The sequence below is a fragment of the Metopolophium dirhodum genome, chromosome 3, assembly GCF_019925205.1.
Source record: "Metopolophium dirhodum isolate CAU chromosome 3, ASM1992520v1, whole genome shotgun sequence".
NCBI classification, from domain to species: domain Eukaryota; kingdom Metazoa; phylum Arthropoda; class Insecta; order Hemiptera; family Aphididae; genus Metopolophium; species Metopolophium dirhodum.
In genome coordinates, this window is record NC_083562.1 from 19,685,993 (window position 1) to 19,695,729 (window position 9,737).

Sequence of the window (9,737 nt, forward strand, 5' to 3'; positions counted from 1 at the left end):
CAATCGAGCGGCGAACAAGCTTACACAAATAGTGATCAAAATAATATTTATTACTATAGGTACAACTGAAGTATAATAATGTTGGTATATAATATTATATTACAAGCGTTCCGCTCGAAAGTTAAGCACAAATAAGGAAGGAATCGAGACTGCTTGTATCGCCGTAAGCCATAATCATTTGTTGTTTATTCAAAACGAAGGAATTCCAAGATACTATATTACTATATATTATATTATATACATATCTACGCAGAAATACTTTTGACACTAAACACTCGTTACTCATAATATTTTGTCAATTTTCATTTTTTAAAAAAAAGTAGACCCCTCTTCTGTACAGTAGTTGTTGACGAGCATGTCGTTGTAATGGATGTATTATATTGAATTCAATGATAAATCATTGTATATTAAAAAAAAATTTTTGTCAATTCGTTAATTTTACCGATGAAAATCCAACATCGTTAAAATTTTAAATTCAAACGTTCGTATAAAATTAATATTACTTTCCAGTAAACTTTTTTTTATTTAATTGTGGGAACATTTGTGGAAACAATTTCTTCTATTCAAATCTCTTATGAAAGCTATGAAAATAAAAACTTTTATGAATTTCTAACTGAAAAAAAGGTTTAAAATTTTCAAAATTTTGATGAATTTAGTAAAAATTTGAACTTAAATGCAAATAAAAAATAATCTATGTATGTTTAATATTTTTCAACTTCCATTAATGAAAGTTATAAGAAACCTTGCAATGAATTTTCAAGCCTTTTTACTGAGTAAAAGTGTTTTATTGAGAATAATTTTAACTATCTCGACGAAGTATGTATGAAGTAGTTTTTATTCAATCATATGAATTTGTACATATACACCGCTTAATACTAAGAAAAAGCCATGTCGGAAGAAATGATCATTATTTTGTTCAAATGATTCCACAAAATAAAAACAAAAACGTTAATTGACTAGTGATGTGCCAAATATTTCGGGTTTCTAAAGTTATTATTTTCCGAACAACAACAAAATAAAATAGCCGGAACAGGTGGGCAGTAAATTGAAAGGTTATTTTGGAGATTTTCGACATTTTTCCGAATACTACTGGGAAATTCCGAAAGTGACTATTTTTTTTTTTACACACATCCGTGTCATATTTTCAATCTATATATAGAGGCTATAATATGTGAAACTTTTGGAGCGGCACTCCTATATTACATACTGCACTAGAAAAGTCTTAGACAAAATACACAGGTACATACATCATTGTAAAACCAATTTCTTTCAGCTCGTGCGTTCCACTAAAAAACGGAAATAAAATCTATTTGTTATAATATATGGAGTGGGTTATTCTTATATGTTTCGTATTTCAGTCAGAAGAACGCATACGTAAACAATTTCGATATCAATTTACACGAACAGAAAACGTAATAGTGATAACTGCAGTTGTTATTATTGTGAAATACAATTAATATAAATACAATTATTATACTAATATGAACTAAAGAAAAGTAAGTAACCGGGCACTGTAGTTAACTGCATTAATTATTAGTACAACGAGTAACGTATTTATTTACAGTTTATTTTTCATTAAAAAATAATACGTTATTGAACACGTTTGAGACGGCGCGGCGTTTCGCGGGTCGGTCGTTATTAATTTGTAGATAATGTGGTACGCTGCCATCAATTTCTAATTGTCTGGAAAAATTATTGTACTTACCCACGGTGCAGATTGACAATGAGGTAACCGTGTGAAAATGTCCAGACCAGAGCCCCTATTCGTTATGAATAAACAACAATCATACAACAATATATTATCTTTAAAAAAAACTCTTTATATTTATCACTTATTCATATTATATTATCATCTCAAAAATAAACAATATATTTTCGTTCACATGATGAGTTCCTAACTTATATGCAGTTCGATCTTCACCCCCACTATGTCCAAATTACACAATTGTATGATTGTATAATTATATAATTTTCACATGTAACTACCTCTATAAATATTAAATACCTAGCTTCAATAAATATTATATTTATAAGAAAGTAAATATTCTGGGTTTCATGCCCACAAAGACACTAATTATTTTATTCATATCCAATTGAACTGTTTTTTATTTTTAAATAATTTATATAGGTACTAATGTCGGGAAAAACGATCTTGTTCAATCTAGTTTTGCGAGTAAGTCATAATTCATTTTAATTTTGAGAAATATCCCTCCGCTGGTGTAAATGAAATGGGTAGGGACAAAATATAAAATATAAGAAATACGCCGAAATTAACTCCGATTTTTTTTATTTTATTTCAAATAATGGTATAATATAATTTGTAAAAATAGCTTAAAATTGTATTATTTTTGAAGATATATTATACAGTTTGAGATTATAAAAAATTGAAAAACGGAGTTGAGTGTGGCCTGTAGAATATAACCTTCTATTAGTTAAAAAAAAATTTTAGAAATTAGTTGATTATACAGCTAGGATCATTATTCCCGTAGAGCTTAATTTTGTTTACAAAATTACATTGACAACAGGTGCCTTAATACAATCACTATACGTCTGCTAAAATAACTATGAAAAGTTTGTATAATCTTTTTATTTCTGAAATGTATATAAATAACTCTTTTAGAGATAACAATTAACGACTTATGTCGTCATGATTTACAAATGTACAAAATCGTAAAAAGCTTTGACCATTTTTCTATCATTACTCGAAATCATCTACGACCCTAACTTTTCAGTGTTTCTTGTTTTAGATTCTGAGCAGAGTGATAAATATATTGATTTTCAGGCACATATTATATTATTATATGGCGACGTAAATACATAAACGTCACTAGTCACGGCTGATGGGCGAGCATATCTGCGTTGGAGTAATATTGAGTATAGGTAAGTACTATATTATTCCCTTTTAAAGTACTACAAATCACCTGACCACACATAGTAATTAATATAATTTTACCTAAAGATAGTAAAGACTTTACTAATATCATCATTATTATTATTATTATTAGTTAGACAGGTTAGTCAGGAACCGTACACCCCTGTAAGACCTTACATTATCGTACATTTCTTTATATTTTTTTTTTTAAATTTTAATTGATATATATATAACGAGTAGCGAGCCTAATAGAACAGTTCGTTATATGCCATACAATAAATCATGTATATTATAAACCATAATATAGTTACCAGATATATAGATAGTGTTGTCGGGAGTCCGTATTAAGTGCCTATCGTTTCTCACTAAAGAAACCTTACCTACAATAAACTGTTTATTAATTATGTTAAGAACCTAAATATAGTGGTTCAAGTTGTGTTCCAAGCTCCAATCACTGCACTTAAGGACCTATACGATTAATGGCAAATGCAAATTTTCAGGAATCGATCAATCATCACCAGCCAGCCCTACGATATTACGTAAACCTATAAACGCAGTAGGTACACAGTTTATCGTATTTGATAATATAATATTCTATAGTATAATTGCATGCTGGCGTATAAAAATAGTTATAACGCCAAAACAAAATATTAAAATATGCAAATGGGCTGAAATTCCTCTAATATATCATTACGATACACTATACACTATACAGGGTGGTTTACCAGGCATGATCACCCTCTTTATTTTTTGTTGAATAATGAAATTATTTAAAATCAGATTTTTGAGATTTAGTACCACCCACTTAAAGACAACGGTTTAAAATTCTTGAGATTTTTATATAATTAAATGAGTGTCTAGTGGAGATAAAAGCTTCTATTTTTCAAATTAGAACTCCTCACCCTCCCCCTCCCTTTTCAACTAAAAATTATTTAACAGATAATTTGTTTAAAAGTGTTGTCAAAAAAAAATCAAAGTTCAAACTAGTAGTTTTTGAGATTAACTATGTGTACTAAGGATAAGAATAGGTCCATGATAATGTGTTTGAGAAATAAATGAGGGCTATGGTGACTTAAAAATATTAATAATCAATATATCTATCAATATTTATAATTTGTAAAAAAAAGTATAAACACTAGATCCAATGTTACTTCTAATTTATATTTTTATAAAACCATTTTTTAGGAGTTTTATCCTTAGTTTAAATGTTTAGAAACTGGAAAATAACTCGTTCAAATTTTGAGTTAGGTATATCAACAATTTAAAAAAAATTGTTCACTAAAACATAATTTACAGTAAAAACGGGGTTCTTGTATGAAAAACAGAAGTTTGTACCGCCGTAAGAGCGTATCTACTACTTAAATAGAACAAGTTTTTCAAGAAATTTAAAATATGATCTTTATGAATTTATGTATATTTAAAATTTCTAAAAATCAGAATATTAATAAATAAATTAAAAAATGGGGGTGAACATATTCTAGGCGGATTACCCTGTATATATTGACTGACATTCTTAATAGAATTAATATTGAACTGTTGTGTTTGTAGGTGCATATCGAAATCGTTTGAAGAAAACAACTATTTTTCAAACATCGCTTTCGATCGAGTTTCGAAATATAAATACATACGGTTGCTGTCGTATCAATGATATGAAAAGCGCAGGAGATGAAGGATTGCTAACTGCAGACGGAAACATAAATAAAACATGGTTATGGTAAGTTAGAATTTCACAATCGAATCACGATATTTAGTTATAGGCACCATCGCCTACATCTCTTTGTCTTCGCATTGCGCTTTTAATGAAAGTTCATATATTATATTGACAATATATATTATAGAGTAGGTATAATAATATCCAATTCAATCGTATTTGTTTACCATGTCGAAGAATTAATGAACACTCAACGGGTGTTGTAGCGAATAAACCTACTACAGCAATTATTGTACTGTGCAGGTTTCAAAACTTGCGATAGGTATGGAACTTAAACAAAAATTGAACAGCGAAAAAAAAAATTTGAAGACGAATAAATCACTGCTGCAGTTGTAAATTGATTACATATGTGTGTTCGAGTATAGTATCTATATAATATAATGAGAGGTTGTCAAACGATGTTTTTCATGCGGGGAGCCAGCTGCAGTTAAAGGTTATTTTAGGCATACTTATTGTAATATAATTATAATAGTAATTATTAATTCAAATTCTATTTAGACCCTATGGCAAGGTAGTGAGTACTTATTAATAAATGATTTAAATTCAATTCAGATGTGAATATGCAACACAATTGAAAATTGTCAAGCAACTCATAATGAACGATTTAAGAGGCTAACAATAGCATATATTGACACTATAATTTTCATTACCTTTTTTTTTTTTTCCTGTTTTAACCGACGACGCCGCGGGATCTGTTTTCGCATTGCTTCCGCGGCGCCGCCATCGTTTATTGACGGTATCAAATATTAATACATACGTGGGGGGCAGACGGGACAGCTCCCCGACTCACCCCGTTCAAGCATTTTCAAAATTTTACATTCACAATGGTAAACTGAATTTGAATGCATTTTAAGTTTTACTGGACCTCTTCCTGACCTTCTCGGGCCGACCGGAGTTCGCCGCCCTTGAATTCGCGTACCTGCCTCCGGTTAGCGAGCCGACCGGAGACCACCGCTCTGGATGTCTCGTTCTCACAACCGTTGTGCCCTTCGCAAGGCCTCTTCTTCGCGTTCATCTTCTTCTTTGGTCGACAGAATCGTCTCGACCATGCGGATGAACTCCAGGCGATTAGTTTCGAACTGTTTCATTATTCTCCTACGGGCTTGGGCGTCTTCTGGCAAGTCGTGTGGCTTTCTTAATACGGACTCCCGACAACACTATCTATATTTCTGGTAACTATATTATGGTTTATAATATACATGATTTATTGTATGGCATATAACGAACTGTTCTATTAGGCTCGCTACTCGTTATATATATATCAATTAAAATTTAAAAAAAAAATATAAAGAAATGTACGATAATGTAAGGTCTTACAGGGGTGTACGGTTCCTGACTAACCTGTCTAACTAATAATAATAATAATAATAATGATATTAGTAAAGTCTTTACTATCTTTAGGTAAAATTATATTAATTACTATGTGTGGTCAGGTGATTTGTAGTACTTTAAAAGGGAATAATATAGTACTTACCTATACTCAATATTACTCCAACGCAGATATGCTCGCCCATCAGCCGTGACTAGTGACGTTTATGTATTTACGTCGCCATATAATAATATAATATGTGCCTGAAAATCAATATATTTATCGCTCTGCTCAGAATCTAAAACAAGAAACACTGAAAAGTTAGGGTGGATTTCTTCCACGTCGCCCGCGTTCGGAGATCGCCTCATAATCTCGGTCATTCGAGCGCGATCGTCAAGCCATCTCGGGCAGGTAAAAACCGTATGCTCAACAGTGTCGTCGGGGTCGACGCAGTATACGCAATTGCTGTCGTCCGCCCGATTAAACCTCTTAAGGTAGCTCCGGAAGCACCCGTGCCTCGAAAGCACCTGCGTCAGTCAGAAAGTCAGGGTTAGCGGTGGCTTTGTTAACCAGCGCCCAACGTCAGGGAGGAGCCGGTATGTTCATCTGCCTTTATCAGACCGTTCCCACCGAGCTTGCCAAGCTGCAATGCTGTTTATTCTCTCTTGTTTTTTTTTTTAACGGTGCTCGGGGCGACGTCAGTCTGGTCGTCCAGGCGAACCCGAACTCTAGCCCTTTCTGTTGCTAGCAGGTCTGCAGGTAGCATTGAAGCCAATACTGACGAAGCGTCGGCCGAGACTGTCCTGTAGGCACGTATTATGCGGAGTGCAACGGTCCTCTGCGCTCTTGCCAGTTCTGCGCAATTCTTAGCCGTTTTTGTCCCACGAATGGCCCAGGTCGGCGAGGCGTACAGCATCTTGCTGTTTGCCACAGTGCCAAGAAGCGCTCTTTTGCTTTGCGACGGTCCGCCGAGGTTGGGCATCAGTCTGGCTAATAATTTTCATTACCTACAAGGCTACAAGTTTACAACTAAAACTTGCGCTCTTCTATCGCAGATCACTATCGCTGTAAATTCAGTCGTGCCGAACATAGATATTTGAGTCAAAGATCATCAACAAAAAATTATTTTTGAAGTTTAAGGCATATAATATCTACGCCCTAACAACTCTTCACAACCCTTGTTTGACCTAATATGTATATATAAATTAGTAATTATACAACGTATCGTCTTGTTCTTATCTTATTTTTTTTATTATTTATGAAATTTTCCCTAACGTATGTCATCTAAAATTATTGTTAACTGAATTGCAGTTCTTATCATAAGTAACACGCGTAGTACAATTATCCACAGTTCTGACGATATAATGTATTGTTATTTTAACTTAAAATTAAAAGATCTACCTATTGTTATAATAATATTATGAAAATAAGTATCATCAGATATATTATATAAGCGAAATATTGGTCAGTTTATCGATTCCAGTGTATCTGGAGGGTTTATCGAGAGGTTTAGGGTTCAATTTTGCCAAAATAAAATTCAATAAATTAAAATATATTTAACGGACTATGCGTATAATATTTTTAAAGCGAGTTTTTTCATATGATGGACTGTACCACGTTCAACGCGAGGCTTATTTTTGATACCGTCACATGGGCTTCAGTAAATTAATTTAAAAGCGTGCCTCTGTAATAACTATATAATATATAATTGTGTTCATGTCGGTCGGGTTGTATATTAACTCTTTGTACTTTATTATATTATAACAGTAGGTACTCGTACGAGTGCGGGCTGGAAATCGAAATCACTTTGATATTAAAAAAAATTAATAATATTCATTGATGCCAATTTTAATGAAATTCAATTCGTTTGTAGTGCTATTTCTAGACTATGATGCTGCAAAAAAAAAAAACGTCCGTCCCACGACTTATCTACTTTTTGTTGTAGGCCATTTAAAATACTTTAAACATTATATATAATATCATGTTTCCCGGCCTAACGCAGTCGACGCAGCATTAGAATTAATTTCGAAATAATACTTTTTTTGCTCATCCCTATAATGTACATCATCCCCTCCCGTTGGTACGTCACGACGTTTGCTGTACCTATATAGATTCTCGCTTTGTATAAATGCGGTTTCTGGTTACGATCGCGATTTAAAATTAAAAAAACGCATGCGATGAGCCGACGAAGTGGGGTGTAAAAAAAGTTTTTCTCTCCAATTGTTTGCACTTTATCAGTAATTAAATAACTCTGCATTTTAAATATTTTAAGTATTTTCAACGCAACCATTGTGCATAATATTATATTATATGGGCTGGACTGATGTATAGGTATAATACAATCAGGGATTCAGGGGATATGATAGTAGTTCTCAACTGAGTTTATTTTTAAATATATTTTATTTATACGCTTCATACTATCATGGCAGCACCTCGTATAAAATTGTTAACTATCATTAGGGGCGCAATTTACTAGGCGCAGTGTGTACTTTTGGCACCCCTTTTTACACAGCAAAACTTAAAAAATTGTTAACAATTTACTATTAGTATATAGTACCAAGCAACAAATGTCAGGCAAATAATTTATAAGATTATTGACTAACAATACCGTTCGAATAATATGAGAAATTAAGAACCCAATACACTTTTGATCCTAATAAACGAGAGGCACAATTTTTTTATAGTGTCTGTAATTTTAATTAAAAAAAATATTTCAGTATTTTAATTGGTCATTGAAAAACCATACTTAATAGAACATTAATATTTTAATCAAAGAAAAAATAATAAATAAATTTAAATACATCCGTACATACAACTGTATTTATTTTTTAATTTTTAATTTACAATTATTGCTTTATTTAGCCTATTATAATATTACTAGCTGACTAAGCTGACTAATTGCAACTACTTCGTTGCCCGTTAAATGTACCAACTCTATATGACTCAAACTTTGTTCAATTCATTATTTAATATTCGGTGTACGGTGTTCAAAATTTATCTTAACTTCTCTGTTGCCTGGAATAAAAATTCTGATTCGCAGCAGTATATTATCAGGTAGGCAATCTGCCTGCGGTAGATCGCGGACCCAGCGCGGTTTGTACGTAAGTGTATGATTTAACTCTAAAGTATCAAAGTTATACCAAGTTTATTTTGATATAATACGGTGGATTAATGTAATCAATTAATACATAATCCTAACCTAACCTAACCGTACTAAATTCCGGACGAATAAAAAAACCAAATTTAACCATTTTTAAATTAGCCTATCTTCTTCCCAGAGATCTGCAGACAAACATTAATTTATATATAATATAGGCTATGGCGTATACTTTGTAGCCCGTAAAAAATGACAACTCTTAAACAAATTGTGATTGTTCAATAATTTTTCAATTCGAACCAGTATAGCCCTTTTCAGCCCCTTACAGCCCCTTACAACCCCTTACAGCCCCTTTCTAGTATTAAAAAGTAGCCTATGTTTTTTCTCAGTGTCTAAACTATTTAAATCGGTTCTGTAGTTTTGGAGCCTATTCAATACAAACAATCAAATCTTTCCTCTTTATAATATTAGTATAGATGTACTTTGTTCAAATGTACAAATTTATGCGATCGAATGTATAAATGCTTTCATTATAGATTACATTAGCTAAACGTATATTTAGGTACCTGGTTCGTGTAAATATATTATCAGACGATATTTGGGCATACAGTGTCATCTGAATAAAGCACGAGGCGGCACTGTTGTAACTATACTTCGTAGAAATAATGCGTTAAAATGTTAATATGTTAAATTGCAGGCGACACACGGTCCGACATTTTAATAACTGTTGGTGCAGTTGTGTATGGTT